The 21,663-nt window shown below is 44.0% G+C and overlaps 1 long non-coding RNA gene across 2 annotated transcripts in view; it reads left to right on the top strand.

Annotated features, from left to right (window-relative positions):
- Positions 1 to 2,162: 2,162 nt before the first annotated feature.
- The window catches only part of LOC135578696 (uncharacterized), a 41,877-nt gene continuing 22,376 nt past the window's right edge, over positions 2,163 to 21,663 (top strand). The window contains exons 1-2 of one of the 2 annotated variants that reach the window (XR_010470787.1): positions 2,163 to 20,464; positions 21,177 to 21,276. This is a non-coding gene — a long non-coding RNA (uncharacterized LOC135578696). Of the gene's footprint in view, positions 21,277 to 21,663 lie in introns of both variants that reach the window. The other variant, XR_010470786.1, reaches the window with a different exon arrangement.

Genomic DNA, 21,663 nt, shown 5'->3' with positions numbered 1-21,663 from the left:
GAAGTGAATCCTGGGAGTTCTAAAAATATTAGAACTAATACTTAACTTCCTAATGATCTGCTTTAGGATCCAGTATCTTGTGACTTAGTAGGCATGGATGTGAAACCTGTTTCCCTCTGTGTAAATCGGAAACACTTGCCCTGGGTGGAGGACACAGCCTTTGCCTTTCAGTGAACACGTTCTGCCAGAGCACAGGGAGTTATTGTCAGCTCAGCATCGGGAAACAACCATCAGCACAACCGGGACAAGTGGAGGAGACGAATTTGTGTAATAATATTTATGGCTCACCTGATTGCTCACTTGATAGAAGATCATCATTTAGCCATGTTAACTTGATTGCTACAACTCGTGCCTGTAACCTAAACATGTCTGTGGTCCATGTCGGGCTCTGGTCGGTGCTGGGGCAGTGGAGGGATGTCTGAAGAGCCACAGCTGTTTGAAATAGGAGTAGAAGAAGACAGGAGTCATCATCTGTACAGAGGGGATGTGACACAATGGGGTGGCCCCACAAGACAGATGAGAACAAACACCCATTGTCTCTGCTGTTTCCCTGCCAAAAGAGATCATAGAATCATAGAATGTCCTGAGTTGGAAGGGACCCACAGGGATCATCAAGTACAACTCCTGTCCCTGCATAGGACACCTCCAAAATTCACACCAAGTGTCTGAGGGCATTGTCCAATCGCTTCTTGAACACTGTCAGGCTTGGGACCTCCCCTGTCACCTTTTGCAGGGGAAGCATCACAGCAGGAGGAGGTTTAGGAAGCATCTGAGGTGAGGTGTGTGTGTAAGTAAAGGTGAGTTCTTGTCCCTGGGCAGATGGACTGCAGTCTTCAGGGAAGAGGAAAACACTTGCTACATTTCTTGATCAGGCTTTGTGCGTGACCTTGAGCAGTTATTTCAGATCTGCGCCTCAAGTGCCCGCTTATAAAATGAGATGATGGCACCGACTCACTTGTCTCACATGGATGCGCAGAAATATCTGGAGAGGCTGGATAAGCACCAACAGTTCTGATGGATGGGAAAGTTGCCAGTCACTGGTTTCCGGTGGCCTCCCCACCAAACTGAGGAGCAGAGGGACAGCTCTTGTGCGCGCCTTGTGCATAATGGAGAATAATGGCAACTTTTAACGACTTCGTTCAAAATTGCACTGAGAGCAAATGATCTGGTTTATGGTTAATCTTAGCTGCATGGTTAAGAGAGGAGGAGAGCTACAGCTTCCTCTCCTCCCATACAGAGCAGTGACAAAGCACCAAATGATGGTGGGAAATATCTCCATGGATTAGAAGTGATGAGCTGCAGGATGCAAGAGGCAGCAGAGGGGGCAGGGGCCAAGAAACCTTTGCAAGGTGAGCAGATGAGCAGCAGCTGTCTCCAAATAGATGCTGCTGTTTTCCTCACAAAAACACCTAAGATGCTTGAGAGTTTAATTGAAGATTTATGAAGGCAAGAGGGAAAGGTGAAGGGATGCATGGCAGCTGGCCAATGCTTTATGGGTGACAGCAGCTTCCTTAAAATAAATGAGGCTGTTAAGAAATTATTGGGTTCTTGCTGTATAGTTATCAACATGCATAGGCAAATGAGCAAATGAATCATTTAATTAGCTTATTCACAGTGTTTTATGCCCAATGAATACTAATTTAGGCCGTGTCAGGAAAAAGGTGAGGTTATTTCTAGTGTATCTAATTATAACATAAGTAGTTTTCCTTCTCGCTATAATGTTGGGATGCTTAGTTAAAATCTGAAGTGAACTAAATGCCTGTGAAAACCTCCAGCCCGCTGCAGAGTGTTTGCAGGAGGGGAAAACTCACGCTTGCTCAGGGATGTGTACTCGAGACTGAGCACGTTTTATTCCACGCTCCCTGCGTTGCAGAGGCCGGGGATGGAGTCGCGGGGTGGGAGGGTGAGCTGGCAGCTCTCAGGAGTGGTGTTTGCTCCCTGCTTTGCATCAGGGATTTGGTACCAATGCAGCTGTGAGCGTGTAGCCAAGCTGGTGTTGGCACTGTATAAATACACACCAAAATCAAGGTATGGCTCCGAAGAGCTCATAGTGGGAATAAATGGGATAGGAGGAGGGGAAGTGATGGGAAGCTGCTGATATCTGCAGGCTACAGATGACAGCTGAAGAGGGATAAAATTGTTTTGTTTAAAGTCACACAAGTGACATCACTCTCTACCCGGAGGTTGTAGCATGGAGAGTGTTGGTCTCTTCTCCCAAGTAGCAAGTGATAGGACAAGAGGAAGTGGCCTCAAGTTGCACCAGGGGAGGTTTATATTGGATATTTGGAAAAATATCTTCATGGAAATAGTTGTCAGGTATTGGAACAGACTGCCTAGGGACGTGTTGGGGACACCGTCCCCAGATGTTTAAAAGACATATTGATGAAGTTCTTAGGGACATGGTTTAATGCCAGTGTTAGGTTAATGATTGGGCTTGATCTTAAGGGTCTTTTCCAACCAAAATGATTCTATAATTCTATGAAGCACTCAGCTTCTGCCCCTCTGCACCCCAGGCTAGCATCTCACATGGGTCCTGTCTCTCGACTTGCTGCCTCTGGCTTGCGCCCATGGTGGGGAAGGTCCTCTTTTAATCCTTTTCTAATATGTGCATTTCCCCACGGTACCATATCTAAAAGTTTTGGTGTTTTTTGTTGTAGTTACTCATGATTAAAGAGCTGCAGAAAACTAATTACAGTTTAAAAATTTTAATTACAGTAGCAGAATGAAGTGACGAATTATGAGCATAGCAACTGACACCCATGATCCACCTTCTTTTTACAGATGGATGTGTTTTTGCTTTGCAATTTTTTTAATTTTAAAAAACCCTTCTCCTTATCACTAAGAATCCGCTAGGCAGGAGCCGGACTGAAAGCTTTTCCACAGGACATGCTGCAGCTGAGAAGTTACAGGCTAATACAGGTATTAGTTACAGGCTAATACAGGTTAACACTCTTCAGCTTGTGTCATCCCATGGTGGTCTCAGGAGGCTGCTGCTGGATGGGGGTCTGTGCAACAGGTGTGCAATGCTGGGAAACCTAAAATCTGTTCTTAGAAATAAACCCGCAGTTGCAGTTTAATAGCATTTTAACAATACGCAACTCCTCCTTTGGGTTTGTGTGGGAGCCAACAGAATCATAGGCACGTGAGTGCTGTCCTTAAGGAAAAGCCTGCTTGAAAAACTCAGTTTGTAGATGCTTTTACTTAAATTCCTCTTTGCCTTCCACACACAAATCAAGATTGTAGCCTTCCTATATTGACTTTGTCTCATAAACGTGTTAGTATTGCAAGAGCACCGTGAAGAGTTTAGACCTGAGCAGCAAATCCCACAAATTAAATGCTCATTTCTACTCCAAAAATTATTACCTCCATAAAGTGATGCTCCAGGATCGACAGAAAACACGAATAAAAGAGAAGCCTTTGCAGCAAATAGCAGGAGAAAAAAATTCTCTTATCAGCTTACCTAGAAGTAATGAACGTGGTTCTTGTTTGTGCAGCAGCCAAGATATCACTGAAAAAAATAGTAGAAAATAATAGTTTATTATACTGTGTAATCTTTTACTGTGACAGTCTGGTGCATGTGAGGAAGGGGTACAAAAGGAAAGAAAATGCACTTTAAAAACCCACTATCTCCAGCATCAAATTGATCAACACACTATTAAGAGAACAAATGGACTTGAATGTTTGAAAAGCAACGAGTGTCTGAGTGCAAGAAGGACAGAGACAGCTCTCCTTTAACAGTTGGCTTGTTCATCACTGTTTCTGAGCCAACAGTGATTTTATGATTGGATATTTCTTTTTATTTGTACTGATGCTGTTTCTGATGAGTCATGTAATGGTCACCCATCCTCCCTGCTGTGTTTTGTGGTGGTAGCATGTGCCCTGACTCCGGGGCTCTGATTTACTGAATGCTGTACAAATACCAGTTCCTAAATCTGGTCAAGGATGAACAAAATTTGTCAGGTAGAGATTGGAAAAGTAATTGAATTTTACCAAGTTGAAATGAGCCTCTCTGAAGCAGAACTTCAGCCTGGATTGAGCCAACTCTGATTTGTTTGAACTCAATAGGAGTACAAAAACCTGTGCTGGGCACTTTTGAGAGTCTCGCTGAATTTGGTTTTGTAATTATCCTAGGGATACCGCTGTAGTCAGACACCTCTGGCCTGAATTCACATTTTCTTGATGCGTTTACGCAGATTGAGGCTATGTTTCTCACATTGTCTTTTGGGAGGTGAGGTGTGAGTTGGCAGATGCCATTTCTTTGTGAATAGTTGTGCCACAGGCATTGAGGTGGGGAAGGGCTTGACCATAACCTGGCAGCTGAGTGAGGGGCAAGTTGCGATCAGCAGAAAGCATTAAGCCAACAGAAGTATTTCAGAGTTCTTAGATGTCCTATGGCTTTCACCCAGCCATTAATCAGCACTTCAGAAGTGCACACACATACTTCAGTGCTTGCTGGCAAAGCTGATTTTGCTTAATACGGCTCAGTCTCTTCTTACAGCATAGAAACCATTTGCGAGCTAAATGAAAAGATCTTGTTTGGGCTTTGTTTCTATAAATATTATACTCCTACAAAAACTGTCCCCATATTTTGCTGCCTACACTTCACTCACATGTGTAGCTCCAACCTCTATTTTCCCCTCCATAAAAACAGCTCCATAGGATCCCAGAAGGTATAATTTTTTCTATGTATTTGCTCAACACATCACTGGAAACACTCTTGCTGACTGCAGTGTGTTTTGATTTGGGTCATAAGTGAGCAACAGAAAAAATATGAAGCCAGGTTGTCAGAAAAATAAAGGATTTGTTGTCATGTTTTGCTGCTGCGCAGTTGTATGGGATTTGCTTTGAGTCAGCAATGAATGTCACCAGTTTTCAGAAAAGTTACAGGAAAGAGTGATCTTTCATGGCTGACTTGTTTCTCTTGTCTCTGAACAGTAAAGTAGCCAAATTCCTCAAAGGACTCTTGCATATAAAAGGTAATTTACAATAGGTCTGCTAGGGATCTCTTATGTATGAAATATATACATTGTCTGCTTCTACTGACAGTGGAAAGATGTGTCCAATATTTACAGTAAACCAGCAATCTTCTTTCTGTCTCTCTATACTGCTCATTATTGAACTGTAAACCAGAATTTAAAAATTCTTGCCCAGCAGGCCTGTTTTAAACATTAATATCTGCAGAAATATATTCTGAACTCTGAGCAGAAGGTATTTCTTATGCCAAATGAGGATGAACCCTAAACTTCAACTTCAAATTTCATTTTTTCAGCAATTCACCACAGTAGCAAAATTTGTATTCATTTCCACTTGGTTTGTTTTCTTGAACTAAACCTCAAAATCAAGCTATTTTCTTTCTTTTTATTCCCCCAAGGCAGGGTGAGAGAATGGCGGCACAGGCTCTCTCTCAGTGTGTAAATGAGACAGGATTGGCATGCAGGTGATGGGATCCAGATTGAAAAATGCTGGTAAGGAAGGTGGTGTAAGAGTATAAGGGATATCAGCAAAGAGATTGAGGCAACAGAATTACATTAACAAATTTTCTTTTTGGACATAGATAATTCTGATTAATCCATGAAAATAAATGCTGAGGGAAGCTATAAGAAATTACTGTGCCATTTCCTTGATGTTTATAGAAAGTTTTGAGTAAAACCTATTATGATGGCAGAAATTACTTTGCTAATGGCAAGGTATTAATAAAGGATATGCATTCTTAAAGGGGAACTTCATTCTGTGTTTTGGGAACATCTCTGGTAAGCAGAGATGGAGACTAGTTCAGATCATGCTCGGTTTGAATGCTGAGCAGTAGAAGTCAAAAGCCTTTGTTCTTGGTTAAAAAATAAATAGGTCAGATGGATTACAGATTTTAATTTAGTGGACATTCCTTATTAAGAGACCAAAGGTCTCCTCTGTCCTAAGCCCCCAGCACAAGGGGCACTCAGTGCTTTTTGTTTCTGAGTGCTAATGATAGATATATATTTATAACTAACAGCGACACCATGGTGCGATTACTTCGTTCTCTCTGAGGTCAGGCAGAGTAGTGCTGGTCATGGTGTGCGTAGGAGGGAGGTGTCTGGTTTGGTGCTGCTGTTCAGGCATGGTCTGGAGCCCAAATTCCTCAGCTGTCCACAGGTTTACCTGGCAGAGTCTGCAGGGCCAGAGCTGGGTTCCAGGGGAAACAGGGGCAGAGTGTGAAGGTGAGAAGGACTACAAAGGCACCCTGGAGGACAGGAGCAGCTCAGCCTGCATTGTCCTCACCCGAAAGCACTTCACCCATGGTGGACAAGGTGGCCCTGCAGAGCTCAGGTGTCCCAGCCAGATCAGGGCCACTGTCCCACTGCAGATGCAGGCAGGAGCCTGGCATGCAGAAAGCAATGCCTGTCTGCAGAATGACACAAAAACCTCTCAAGAGAAATGTTTTCCAAGTCCCACACTGACATACTGAAGCATCAGACCCTTCAACCTTTCTTCTCAGTAATGGGTGGGGAAATGAGCTCTCAGGGGATAAGCCTGAGGATCACTAGGAAGAGTGAGCAAAAGCCAAAACTGCCAAATGCAGGTGGGTATGCAGTATGGGTATTTGCTGCATGAGCTTGCAATATAACGTGGTACTTGCAAAATGGTGAGGTGTTACCATGCAAAAGCAGGTTTCTGCGTGTGCTGAGCTTGGCTCAATGTTCACCAGGTGGAGGTTTTGGTTGAGCTGGTGTCCACTTGTAGCTCCTGGGCTTTGGGTTCAGCCATGAACCTCACTCTGGGTTGCCGATGGGGAGAAGACACCAGGCTGGGCAGAACACAAGACACAACTGCTGGTATCACAGCACAAGCGTTGTCCAAAACCCAAAGTGCAGCCTGTCTCGTGTGTCTTCAGGTGGCTGCAAGTGAGCCGGTGGCTGCCAGCTGTCTCCTAAACTGTGGAGAGGCTCAGGTAGATCTTACACTGAGACTGGCTGCCCTCTGTTAGATCTCTGCTTTAGCATCACCTGAAGTGCCTTTTCCTCTCCATAGACTACAAAGAAAGCCTGGGGAAACTACCTGCTACATATACTGTAGATAAAGGAATCTCTTCCCCAGAGACTGTGCAAGAAAATATGTCCAAACAGGAAAAAAAAATACAAGGAAAAGCACCAAGGCTTGCAGGCTGCTTTTTAATCGTTCCAGGTGGGGTAAGTTTCCTCAGTCTAGAGGAGCTGGGAGGAGCTGTTGCATGTCTACGAACATATCAGAAGCATCTTAAAAATGAGGCAGCATAAAAGTCACCTTTTAGTGTATACAATGGCAGAAAAGAATATGGTTGTTTATAATGTATTATCACAGGAACCATTTTATTATCCTTTTGGCTGCATCAACAAAAATGTTTAGGAGGCTCTGCTGTCCCCAAATAACCAGACATCAGTTCTGCTGTCCTCACCATGTAGGAGGGTGAGTATAACACCAAACTGAGGCAAAAAAGCGGGAAACTGGGAGCAAGGAAACCCTGAGAATGATTTGCTTAGGGATAGCATCTCGTTCAATGTCATTGAGAAAGCATTAAAGGAAAGTTTACTGAGGGAGCCTGATTTGGGAGCTCAGTACATGTTTGCAGACCCTTAGAAAAATGTGTGATGTGCAGACCATCCAGGCTGTGTCCCCGCTTGTGAGTACACCCTGTGGTGGTGCACAGGAATGTTAAACACTTGGTGAAGTGGACACACCTTGCAGTCCTGCCAAAAGATTGCCAAGGCTGTGGTGGGACCCTCCTGCACCCTCGTCCCATCCACTAGAGGTGAAGGGTGAGGGTGTTTCTCTGTGCAGAGCAGCGTGGCTGCTGTGACTGATATTGCTTCAAAGCTGGCGGATGTGTATCACGCTGATGTGCCGCCTGTAGTTGTGTGTGTTGTGTTCAGACCCTGTTGCTGGGATCCATCTCACCAACTGTACATCTGTATCTGAGCAGGTTGTCTAGACCCCCTTTACATTCCATGAAGGAAAACCACTTTCAGAATTTCATTCATTTCATTCTATGGTTTTAGACTGAAACTGTATCTAGAAATATTTAGAATTAAATATATTTAGAATAAATCGTTTGGATAAAGGGACCTGTTTCCCTCCATTGACCATGAAGGACAGCCTATGCTAACCAGCAAAGAATGAGGGATACAAAGCTAAGTGAAATTAATCTTGCGCACGTTGTCAAGCATTGGAAGAGGCTGCCCAAGGAGGTGGTTGAGTCACCATCCCTGGAGATATTTGAAAGGCGTGTAGATGTGGTGCTTAGGAATTTGTGTAGTGATGGACTTGGCAGTGCTAGATTAACAGCTGGACTTGATGATCTTAAGGGTCTTTTCCAACCTAAATGATGCCATGATTCTATGTTCTTCTTCTTCTTTGGGTGCTTTGGGCTTTGGCAGCTTTTCAGCCCCTTGGTGGTTTCCCTAGTTTCCCCGGAGACGCTGAAACATCTCTGGTTTCTCCCTCTGAGGCTCTTGGCTGCAAATTTTAGCAGATGGCACCTCTCCTCCTCCTCTGTTCCTCTTGTGGGTTGAACACCTCATTCACCAACATCATATGGGTTAAATATATCCCCTTGCTTCATCCCCAGTTTTTCATGGGCAAGCCAAAGCCCAGAGTGGGCTCCGGACCCTTCCAGGCACAGGGGGACTTGCTCAAGCATCAACAGTGCATGGACCGCAGCTCCCAGCCCAACCAGGTGGGCAGCCATCCTCTGCCACAGCCTCTGGTGGGACAGCATGCAGGACTGGTGCGGCACAGCCTGCACCTACGTGGTATAAAATAGTACTAACATAAACTATATATTTCACAGTCATATGGGAACTGAAAAGCTAAACAGTTATACAACAACCCTGGCAACTGTCTGTCTAAACCCACACATCTAAACATGGTGAGAGCTGATCTGAAGATTTTCATGTCAAAAAGTCACCAAAATCAACATATTTTAGTGTGAGACACTGCAGTTTGGTTATAACTAGGATTTTCTTTCTGACTATGCATCTCCTGAGGAGTGGTTGACTCTGACTGTAGGCGCAGCCCAAAGCAGCTTGTGGTGAGGTGAAGAAGCCATAAAATTACTTTGACTTTCCAGACAGTCACCAGGCTCTCCTGAGTGTGTGCTTCATGAAGACCAGTAAATGAAATAGCTCAATATTTCTCCAATAAAAGCAGTAGATCTGTCCACACCGCAGCAGGACCATATTAAAATGCCACCAGAATGCTGTTCCAGGCAGCGGGGTCCATATGCAGCCTCCAGTGTGTCCTTCAGAGCTCCTGAATTGCTGTTGAGGGGAAAGTTTCAATAAGCAGGAAACACTAAACAAACAAAGGTATTAAACAGTCCTCGTGTCTTATTACTGGTGAGCAGCCAGTCAAAAATAAATGCATTCATTATGGGCTTGTTTGCAAAACTGATTTTACTTAATATGGCTCAGTCTCTGCTTATGGCACCACTGGAACCTCTTATAAATTAAAGGAAGGTTTGTTTTTTCTTGGCTTAGTAAATAATATCTTTGCCTGTAGGTTCCTATGTCTTTATTAGTGTTTTCCTCCTACAATTGTCTTCCATCTGTAGTTATAACATGCATTTCCCTCTCACCATGGAGAAAAACTTCACCATCTTTTTGGCCAAGCTGACTAAAGGTTTTGGTTCCCTGGGACCCAGCACTGTAGCGGGATAGTTTCAGACTTTTGGTGGGAGATGAGTCAGTATTACATTTGATAAGTACTTGCTGCTTACAGACAAATGAGAGAACCCCAGCTCACAGACCATGATTCTGGAGGTAGACTCTGTGTTGGGGGAAACTAGTGGTGGGACCTTCATGTAGGCATAAAGCTGGAGAGGGCATGGGCCAAATCATGCATGGGGCAGCTGCCTCCTCCTCTCAGGCACCATGTAGATATTTGCTGATATTAGTTACTGGTATCTGACAGTTGAGGCTTTCATCTAGCACCAACTGGACCTCATCTAGATAATATTATTTTAAAAATATATTTCCTAAAACGATATTTGTATTGCACTTATAAATATACTGGACAGTGTTTGCTGTGTAGCTCACAGATGGTGGTGGTAGTTGGAAGGTGGCAGAAGATGGAAAATTTTGGGTCTCTTGGATGTCTCAGTGGGCACTTTAGTGAGAAGAATTCTCTGTGATTTCGCTGGTGTTTCTAGGCTCAGTCCCAGTGTTCATATCAGATGGGTACAAGGAAAGTGGTGGCTCCTCTGCAGCGTGGTGACACGTTAGTGGTCAGCTGAGCAATCTCATCCTCTCTGAAGCTGGTGCCAGGCAGGCAGGGCAGCAGATGCTGCCAGATGCTGGCTGGGGGTAGCCTGGCCCTGATGTCTGTTCAACACAATGACTGAGAACTGGGACCTTCACAGTTTAAGGCTGCTTCATCCAGACCCCACTGGGAAGATGCTGTATGAAGAGCTCAGTCAGCTGGACCACTATGGGCTGGACTTCTGTTATGCTCAGAAATCAAAGGCAACAAGATGAAAGAGGATATATTGAAAGTTTTCCTGTAATGCTTCTGTCTCTCACCTCTAGCAGGGAAACACATGGGAAAAGGCAGTAGGAAAGCACAAATTTTGCAAGATGTCTCTATGGAAATGTTTGTCAAGATTTTGATACACTTGCAAAAACACCAGTTACAGTGACTTTTTGTCCATTCATTCCTCTTACAGTAGGCAAATACCTCAGAAAACAAAGGCACCTTGCAGATTGAGCAGAACCGAGGGAGACAGTGAAGACGGTGGGTCAGATTTGGGTCTGCTTAGCAGAACAGCAAGCTCTTTAGTGCAGATCTATTTGTCTGCTTTATGTAGAAGAGGAAATTCAGGCAACGGCCATGACTTCAGAGAAATTAAGGCGAATGTTTCAGGGAAGGTTTCAAGATGCTGCCTTCTTGGTGCTTTACCTAGAAAACTTCCTTTTGAGCAAGAGATTCATCTCAGAAAAGTCATCTGTATGGTCTGAGCTGCACCAGAGGCTGCTGCCTGTACCTGAGCTCTGTGCACATAAACCTTCCTCTGTGCTTTGGGCCACTTTACTGGAAAAGGTCCTTGGAAAAGGAGCTGATGGGTGTCCTGCGCTGCCGTAAAGTTTCTGCATACCGGAATGAGTTTCCTTTAATGAGCTGACTTATTTCAGGTGTGAAGGACACCAGTAACTCTCACTAATTTGATGGGAGCTGTAAGTGCTCAGCTCATAAAATATGGAAAATGGTGTGCAGAGGTGAGTAAACACACATCATCTCAGATAAACGACAGAAAGCTGCAGTACACTTTTCCTCTAATCTGACACACACATCAAATCCTATACACATATTTTTCAGCACCATTTCACTTTTTATATGACAGTCACATTATCAGGGAATTCAAATTATTCATAGAGAGGCAGATCCTGCAAGTTCTTTGCAGTGGAGAGAGAGAAAATAGACAGAGCTTTATCAGGAAATGAAAATCAGATCAGCTTTATTGCCACACCAGGTGCTATTTATTGCAAAGGACTTGTTTTTACTCCAGCACTCAGTTAAAGAAAAGCCCCAAACCAGCCATCTTCCACAATGAATAAATTGACTTTCCAATACAAAGCCTTTCACAGAGGGAGCTTTGCAGTGAAGCTGGCTCAGTAGCTCAGTTTGTGCTCCAGAGTGAATGGGAAGATTTTGAAAAGCACCTTGCCAGTGTTCTGCCATCCTTGCAAGCAGAGGTACTAATGGGAATGCGGCTGCATCCATGAATCTCCATCACTTCTTCTTTCCTGAGGTGGCTGTGGAGACTGTTCTCAGGATCTTGCTCTGTGTATGCACCTGCAAGATGACCAAGGCTCCAGCAGCTCGTGCCTGTCTTCTGCCCTTATGGCCCCAGTTGTTCCACTTCTCAGTTGAACACTGAGCTTTGTTGAGTCTCCCTGCTTTCCCTTTGGTAAAACATGTGGGATTGCCTTGAGTGCAAAACCTGAACAGATTTTCTACCAAGCTTGAAAGCTAGTCCCACTTTAATATGATTGCTACTGCAGTCAGCTTTGATTATTATCAATCGTCTGCCAATCTGAAAATAGATTGTTATATAAACGAAGTCCTCTCCCCCTGGCCTCAAAAATTATTTTTTATAAGGTATTTTTGCATTCAGTTAAAATTTTCCTGTTGATTGATTTTCACTCTGCCTCCTCTAGACTTCACAGATAACAGTGGAGTTATATATAGTGACGGAGTCTGGTGGCAGGGAGGAAGAAGTATTTCCCAGGGAGGCTATTACTTGTGGGTGTTAGATAAAAGCTGCAGACACAATCCTGTCCCACCAGCATGGGTGAGAGACTCAACAGCCTCAGAATATTGGGTTGGTGTGCACCTTTATTCCACCTGCACTGCTGAAGTCAAAGGGTGCCTGGGCATCACTTAAACATGAAGGGAGTCATTGTTTTCCATGCTATGTGGCAGCACTGTCCTCTGGGTTGGAGCACTGCAGACAAGAGACTGAAATTATTGCTAACTCTGCCATTTTCTGTAGGATTGTTGGTGTATAAATACTGAGCAGCCAGTTAATTTCTATGAGCTTTTGGGAGCACGGGAGCTCTTAAATGGATTTACAAAACATCTAGCATAGTGGAAGTATCAACTTGGCAGGGAGCTGTATTACATGAGGTCTCTACTCATCTCTGCAGCAGACTAGGGAGAAAAGATGGGCAGGAGCAGGGGTGATGTTTGTCTGGCTTCAGCATTGCTGGTCTGCTTGCTCCACACATTTCAGTCTCGAGTCCTGAGTAACACAAGGCATAGAAGAAACAGATGAAGATTTCAAAGCCACTTGCTCGTTTATCCGAGCTCTGACCTAGGGCAGTTCTTGCACTAATAACTGTGACTGGTCCCTACTTCACCTTCTCAGTGTTAATTCAGGGCTTGTTACTCTAGGCCAACATGTGGGGGGGTGAGATCTCACTAAGGACAAATAGGAAAACAGAGGATGAAAGTTGGAGAGAGCTGGTGATACAAGGTCAGATAGGTCATTTATGTGAGGGCTTCTCAGGGTTGTGAAGAGACAGCTAATCTCATCTTTATGTCACCAGAGGTAAAATTGCAAACATGCACACACATGTATATGCATGAGTTATATACAAAGGCATAGTTATAAGATTAAATACAGGAAACTTTTTTAGGTGCTTGGATTTATAGGGAAAGTATTTAGGCCCCTAATACTCAAAGAAATGCCAGTGGGAATTTGGTATCCCTGTGTATTTGCAGATCTAGGCCACAGGCCCTGTCCCAGAGAGTTTGTGGTCCCACTAGATACCTCTCTGCTAGCAGGAACGAAGGACCAGCATAAAAGATTATATGCATTTTCCTTTGATTGTTCCCTTAGTTGGCATTATCTTGATTTGATAACCTAACTCCCTACTGCCAATCACTCCCCCCTCATGTTGCTTTTATGCCAGACCACACAGAGGGAGCTCAGAGGTTTACACTTCCAGGGATTTTGAGTGTGCTAACTAGCCTTCACAGCCCTCTGTGCCCCAGGAGCAGAGACGAAGGCCATAAATCTTACTTAAATTGCCATCTTAATGTGATCTCTTGAGGCCCTTTCGGCTGGGGCTTGGATATAGCTGCACATCGAGTTCATTCATTTTCTTTACCCTGTTGCAGATTTCACCAGCTTGCTGATCTGTAACTGGGTCAGCTTCATAAAGCATCATTTCTGTTCTAGGCTTTTGCCTTCATCTGGGAATACATAATTGAGGAGGCTGGATAACAAACGAGCAGGACTGAATAGGCCTGGGAGTGAGCGCCAGTTTGTTGCTCTTAGCTATTGTCTTATAACTATTTCCAGACTTGTGAATGGACGTAAGCCGTGTGAGACCAGTCCATTGGCAGTTGCCATTCTAATTAGAATTAAGACATCCAAAACTTGGACATTTCCCAGCAACCCATGTGTCCCTACTGTAAATGGCAGGTACCCAGAGAAACCTTCATGTTGAAACTCTCATAATTTGTGAGTTGAACACCGAAATGGACTGATGGCATGGGCAAAGTGTTTGCAGTGGGGCAAGAGGTCCAAAGCTGGCTGTAAGGGATGAAACCTCCGTTAAAGGTGGCAGAGTGGCCTTGGTGCAGCAGGGAGCCATTCTGGGGACACGGCTGCTGCTGAGGAAGAGCAGAAAGGGAAGGCAAGCAGTGAGAACATAATGACAAATGCAATACATGAGCAAATCTCCATTAATCATGAAATATGGAGTTAATATAGAAGTCTTAATAGCTGAGGGGCCAGATGGCACTGCAACATGGACAACCTCTGCCATAAAGGTGACAGGGCAGAAGGGAGAGTTGGGTGAAGAAGGAGTAAGAGGAAAGGAAGGCAGAGCAGGCCAAGAGAGGTATAAAGGCTTAGCAGGAGTGGGAGAAAGGGAGAACAATGAAAGGATCATCAATCCCAATTCACCCTTGTACAAGATGAATGTTTTTTACAGACTCTCAGGAGAGACGAAGGACTGCTCAGAAACAGCTTTCTCTGTCACTTTGGAAAGCAAAGTCCTTTCTCACACTAGAAGAAAAAAGCTGTAAAATAGCGCTTTGCAGAAGTGAGCTGAGTTCACATGTACAACTAGATTCTTAATCTTGTCCTAGGCTGGGTCTTGTTCTGTACCAGAGACCCCAGTTTTTAATTGAGCGGTCAAAGCGTGGCCCTCCAGGGGATTGGGGGGAATGGAAAATTAGAAGTGAGAACAATCTGGTACTTGAGGGAAGGTGACTTAACTTTTCTCTGGATCCATAATCTGATTTTTCTGTTGTAGCTTTTTTCGCTACATGAAATCTGCTTGCACAAGAATTTACTTTAATGACCATGTAATTGTTTTCCAGACATCTATTAAATTTGGAAGTGACATATTGTCTTATTATCTCGGTTAAATTAAAAAACCCCATGCTGTTCCTAATAAATTTCAGCAGACATCTGCAAATGAGGCAAGCCTTATTTAAGGCAAGCATTTGAGGTGCAGGTGTATTGACAAATATAGGAAAAGTCAACATATGCACCCCTGTGCATGCACACAAATAGAAACAGATGTGGACATGTAAGCAACCATCTATTAGAGGTGCTTACCAAATAAAACAGCTCTTTGTTAAATAAGGTTTAGAATATGATAAATTATTGTAAATTTACTGTAAGGTTCTGAGGTCAGATGGAAACAATTCTCTTCCAACAGCAATCATCTGGATACCTTGGGCTCATGTCTTGGCCATTGGTCCTGTCAGCCAGGTCCCCTGGTCCAGCCATAACTGAGCTTGCAGAGATCAGTTCTCCAATGATGTAGTATGTGGGAACAGTATACTATTATTCAAATTAAATTGAGCAAGGGTGAGGTGATCTAAGCTTCAGTTCATCAGATGGTTCATTTACCAGAGAAAAAGATATTCTGACTTGCTAAGGACATAGTTCCAGCAGCATCATCAATGCTTTCAGTCACAAGTGTCTCCAGTGATGTCCCAGAGACCACATGGAACCAAAAAACTTCTGCACAACAACACTCTGACACGTCCCTCATGCTTTGGCAAAAAAGACCTCAGGTTCATGTATGCTGCCTCTGGTCATGACCTCCACATGATCACCAGGCTAGATTTCCCTTTTAGCCAGGTAGGTGGCTTCTGCTCTTCTTGGTCCTTAATCCTGAACCTGTGGCGTAAAGGCTGTTCCCTTTCACCAGCGCAGCAGTGTGTGCAAGGATCACCTCACATGCCTGCAAGAGGTTTTCACATCCCAGGGGGATGTTTACCATTTTCCCAGCTCGAGGCATTCCTGACCCATCTTCACCAGCTGTTCCCCATCAAGTATTCATACAGTCAATTGTTCCTGCCTGTGTGTAGGACCAGGAACCTCCAGGCCCACCAAGAAGCTGTTAACTCCAACAAGGCAGTTTTCACACCACAGCACTGTGCCTGTGACAACCTTAACATCGGTAGTGAGGTCTCAGTTTAAGACCGGAAAAGCACTTGCAAGGTGTCTTCTGCCATACCTATATGTGTTTGGGGGTTTAGTGAACTTTTGTCCTTGTAGAAGAGGTCATTCTTGTTCTCTGTCTTTTGGCATTGGTGTGTCAGATGTCTGCAGACCAACCCCCACTGGGACAGGTGTGGTGTTTAGGCCCCATCTAGTATAGTGCACTCAGTTTTGGGACACCCAATACAAGACAGATGTTGAAAATCTTAATCTTAGCAGAAGGAGGAAGAGACATGGGTTTTTTCCTGCATACAACAGATTGTGGTGGTTCTGCTGCAGTTGTGTATTTGGAAGGAGGCCTTATTTTTATCATCATTCACAAATCCTTGTACGAACCTCAAGCAAGGATTACATTTCCTTTTAATGGCACTGAGTTACTGTTCAAGGAGTCCCCATAGCTGTTTTACCATCACATTGTTTTTGTGTTTGGGAATTCATGTTTTTTTCACTCTCATTTTTAGGGTTTTTCTAGAGCCCCCTCTGCAAGGCTGTTTTCTTGCACTTGGCTGTACTGGGATGAGAAAAGGGTCAAGAGCGAGGTCCAGCCTTCCCATGCTGTGTCTGGTTCTTCCATCTGCAGCAGCCCCATTGCAGGGGGACCAAGCCCCCGCCCACAGTCCAGGGCTTGTGTGGGATCCTCTGCTTTCCTTCCACACATTGCTACCTGCTTGTTTAATTCCTCAAGCTGTAGTGCTAGCCAGGATAACAAGCTTGCCTCATTAAAAGATGAAGTTACTGAATGTCGAGGGCATTGAAAACCTGGGATGAAAACTGTCTCCTCTTAATCATGTGATGATGGTAATTATGTGGCTGTCTTGAAACTAGTCACTCTAGACGCATGGCCCCTTAATTTTCTGACAGCAGCAAGCAGATCAGTGGATAGCTTGTAGATCAGAGGACAATGCTGCAGTAAGAGGGAACTAGGGCTTCAGGATGTTGTTCAATACAAAGTATCCTTTTAAAAAGTACTAAAGAAACCCAGCTAACTTGTTTTCCATATAGGATACAGCCTGAATCTTAATGCTCCTCTTATTCTGCAGGGATGTAGCAGTCTGAGGTTTGGTTTTGCATCTGAAGAAGAGCTGAATGCTATGAGGTCAGTTCATGGGGCATAGATGCACTCACTGTGCCAGGGGAAGGTGACAGGGACATAAAAGCATTTGGGTGAAAGACAGAGGCTTTTCATAGAATCTGATTTCCTTTCAGGGACTGACAAAATCTATTTCCAGCCAGCTTGTTAATATTAGTATAGTGAGAGCCTGGCAGCAATGGAAAGCTGTAGGTCACTGCTCCAAAAGCTTCCTGCAGGAGGAGGGAGTTATCTAGACAAACAAGAACACTGAAGAGAACTGTGAGGATCGAAACAGGATACTGGTTTCTCTCAACTCACACAGCAAACCTGAAAAGTCCCACCTTCTGACACTGACCCATGTCCTTCCCAAGGCTCCCCCTCCTTCAGGTGTCTGCACGCTCATGCATCATCTCTCAGCCCTTTGCAGATGAAAGAAAAAGGTCGCTGGTAAAATTTTCTCTTCACCGTTGCTGACAAGCAATTTGTCCATTGCTTATCTTCAGTGCACACTGTGCTAGAGAGAGCCCTGCTAGCCTGTGTGTGCTTCTAAGGGTCTTGAGGCTGATATGGAAATGTCTGACGTGTCTGCATTCTCTGGACCTCACGTTATGGTGTGGATTGATGTTTCCTTTAGACTTGAGGTCAAAAGCCATATAAGAATAAAAAAAAACCTTCATAAGATCACACAGAACCACAGAATGGTTGGGGTTGAAAGGGATCTCTGGAGATTATCTAGTCCAATCCACCTGCTAAAGCAGGTACATGAGTATGTCGCACAGGGAGGTGTCCAGGTGGGTTTGAATGTCTCCAGAGAAAGACACTCCACAACCTCTCTGGGCAGCCTGTTCCAGGGCTCTGGCACCCTCGAGGTAAAGAGGTTTCTCCTCATATTCAGATGGAACCTCCTGTGCTTCAGCCTGTGCTTGCACCTCATCCTATTGCTGGGCACCACTGAAAGGAGTTTGGTCCCATCCTTTTAACACCCACTTTTGAGATATTTATAAACACTGATGAGATCCCCTTTCAGCCTTCTCTTCTCCAGGCTGAACAGACACAGTACTCTCAGTCTCTCCTCATAAGAAAGATGCTCCAGCCCCCTAATCATCTTTGTAGTGCTCTGCTGAACTCCCTGCAGTAATTTCTTGTCCTTCTTAAACTGTGGAGCCCAGAACTGGACGCAGTACTGCAGATGTGGCCTCACCAGGGCAGATGTTATAAATGAACTTACTCTGTAGCTGGTCTGACCTTAGTATCCTTAGCAAACAAATCAGTAATATTTTCTAAGATAACAATGTTCCAGAGCAAAGTTCCTCTGAGCTCTGAAGGTCACCTGTGTTCCCAGAGCACTACTGGAAGGTAAAAGCATCCCCTTGGTCCAGTGCTTCATTCCTGCCCTGTGAGCAGTACTAGCCTGTTCCCCACAGGTCGGTCCAGCTTTGAGATCCTGATGACTTTTATACTGCAGATTTGTTGGCACTAAGCATCATTGGTGTTCCAGGCTCAATTTGTCTGTTTTAGGTGGCAAAATCTGAAATTAGGATCTTGAGGAAGTTTGCAGACAGGAGCAAGAAGAAACATGAAAATATCCTTAACCTTTTAATCACCATGCTATTTTAATCTAGGACTGCACTCTGTTAACATAAAAACACCAGTTACATTTATTTTGTTAAGGCTTTGCTCAGTAGAGCCATAGTCTAGTGCAGTTCTCAAGTATATTTTTAGGATCTACACAGGGGTGAACAGATGGCTTTTTTGTGTGTCTGTGTAAGAAAACCCCTTTCTGCAAACAGGGGATGTCAAGTGCACTAATTAAATTGAACAGATTCACGTTCATGTATTAAGTTAATTGTGCAGCAAAACAGAGCTTACTGTCAGGTTAGTTTCCACTCAGCGCAGGTAAATCAATTAATTTTCCAGTGTGTTGATGGAGGAAAACTGTGATGGATATGCAGGTATTCTAGCTAGGTCAGACATCAGAGCACACACTGCAAGCAGGACCAGGAGTCTTTTCCTCCTTGCTGATACCAGCAGGAGTTGGTTTGATCCAGCCCATGGTAAGTGCTTTGGTAGCTCAGTCTGGCTTGGACAGGGCAATGGGTCAGCGATGAATACATAAAAAAGATAGCTGCAAAATCTCACTGAAGAGTAGAGGGTTTGAGGCTAGGGAGAGCCATTAATGACCATCCCAACCTTCTGTAGGAGAGAGGGAAAGATTTTCAGTTGATTGGGCTCAGATGTATTGCATTGTATCTGATTGTATTGGCAATACAATCAAATGCTGTTGTATTACTCATTGCTAATAAAATCAAATATGTGTAAATGTATTAAATCTCATGAATTGAATTAGTAATACATATATCTGTGCATTTATAAATGGATATGTGCTGCTGAATATGAGCAAAGAGATTTTGATAATTCCCATTTAGCTGTAAACAACTTTCATGAAAACTCCCTCTAAGGTCTGGGGAGAAACAGGGACTTGAAGGACTCATCTGACTAATTCTAGGCATTTGCTTTACGATCAGATGACCAAAACCCTGAAAGACTCTATTGCTCCATGCTGGTTGAAACGAGGAGGTAGTGATTAGCATGGATGTAAATGTCTGCATTGCTAGCATATGTGTTTCTTAAATAAATCTGATTGTATTTTAACTGGAAAGCTTTTAGAATTTAAACACCAACAACAAAAAAGTAATTTTTGGGTGAACCAACAGATGGCAAAATAGAAGAGCAACAACCCAGTTAATAAAAACTGTCTTGGAAGAGTTTGTAAATTGGCCATGTCATTGAGGTGAAAGTCCCAGGTTCATTTGTCATGCACCAGAAATAACAATGGGAAATAGCTCAGCCTTGAATCCAGCATGCTCCCAGGATTTTACTGAAGAAAGGCCCAGTGAAGACTGACATGCAGGCTGCGTTTAAACCATGCTTCCTAGGGATTAACTTTTCATTAGAGTTAGTCAGAATCAGTATCAATATCTTTCAGATGTGGGAGTCATGGTGAGCAGAGTGAAGTCAGCAGAGGGTGTGAGTAATGATAAATACATGTGGTGTGTCTTTGTTGTCGTAGCAAGAATAATTCTGCCAAAAGTAGTGCTGTGATTTAACTTGAATATTAGGTTTGGCCTATTATTATACTGCACAAATTACACAGTTTAAAACTTTTCATCTGTTTGTTGCCTCTCTTAATGAGCAGGAAATTTAAGCAAGAGAAGCATAAGCCACAAGCAGAACTGTTTTACATCTGACTCAAGATAGCCGTGGATCATCAGCATTCCCAGATCAGCTTATTCATCTTCAGTGTTCAAAGACATTTTAAAACAGAAAAAAAGCCCCCAAATTCAGATCGTTGGTGAGATGCTGAAAGGCAACATTTGCAAGACACTGCTCATAAAGTTTCCCAAGCAGAAGGAATGGTAAGACAAGAGAGGTTTTGCCTGTCCTCCAAACTCAGATAAAGCAGAATTACCCTTTCGCTTAGCAGAGGTTTCAGTCTCATCTGCAGTGCTGAGGTTTTGTTCTGGGGGGCTCCAGGATCTGTTGCTCATTACATAGTTGGAAGTCAGGGAGTATCTTCTGTCCTGCTGAGGTTCAAGTGGGCAGACCACAGGGGAGTTAACACGGTGACACCACAAAAATGATAGACAAACTTGACATTACTACTTGTAGGGCATCAACTTACACAGGTCTTCTCATCACTGAGAGCCTCAAAAGATTCCCCATGGACCTCGCAGCTGGGGAAGGAGGAGACCTGGGCTTGCCCTTGACCGTTATATTGGGGTTTCACTGCTCAGTATGGAGCTGGCTCTCAGGGCTATGGGCCTCCTTGGCCCTTTTATCCTCTGCCCTTTCTTCACTAAAGGCTGTTCCTGTGGCCAAAACCCGGGCTGGGGGTGGTGTGCGGGCAACTCCTGGCTTGCAGCAACCCTGCAGGAACATCTAGCAGATCTCCCCACCTGGAGTCAGGTCCCAGCTCTGCAGGTCAAGAACGCTTTTCCTCATTTACTCCTGCTGTACAAGAAGGGTAATGATGCCAGGCAACTATTAAAATTTCACATCCAACATATTTTGGCTTCTTTCTGTTTTCATAAAAAGCTGAGCACATCTCACAGTTTTCTCTGTTTATAGAGCAGGGCATGGAAACAGAATCAGGGACATATGTTGTGTTTGTTCCAGCAACTGTGTGGCTCATGTTACAGAACCAACCAGCAAGCACTGGCACACAGAGGTACGTATGGTGAAGGTATGCAGCCCCCACAGAGCAAAGACGGTGCAATAGTAACAATGCCAGGTCCTATAGCTCCCACTGAAAGCTTTGGGCTTGTCTCTGGGCACCCGTGAGTGACTGACCTCCTGCACTTCTCCTCTGTGCCTTTTTCTTATATTTATTGCTGACAATAAATTTCCATCTGACGTACAGAAATAACTGGGCCAAAGGACACTCAGGCAGGAAGGAGCAAAGGGAAACGTCTGTTATATTTGTGTACATTCCATAGCTGCTTTGCATTGCAGTGTTTTCAGGAGTTCAATCTCTAGTAATAGTAGAGATGAGAGTGGTTTTCCCCATATGTATGTGTTCTTTAAGGGGATGATGTAAGGTCAGCGTTGCCACTCA

The sequence above is a fragment of the Columba livia genome, chromosome 2, assembly GCF_036013475.1.
Source record: "Columba livia isolate bColLiv1 breed racing homer chromosome 2, bColLiv1.pat.W.v2, whole genome shotgun sequence".
Lineage (NCBI taxonomy): Eukaryota > Metazoa > Chordata > Aves > Columbiformes > Columbidae > Columba > Columba livia.
This window is presented reverse-complemented; position numbering and strand designations above follow the sequence as displayed.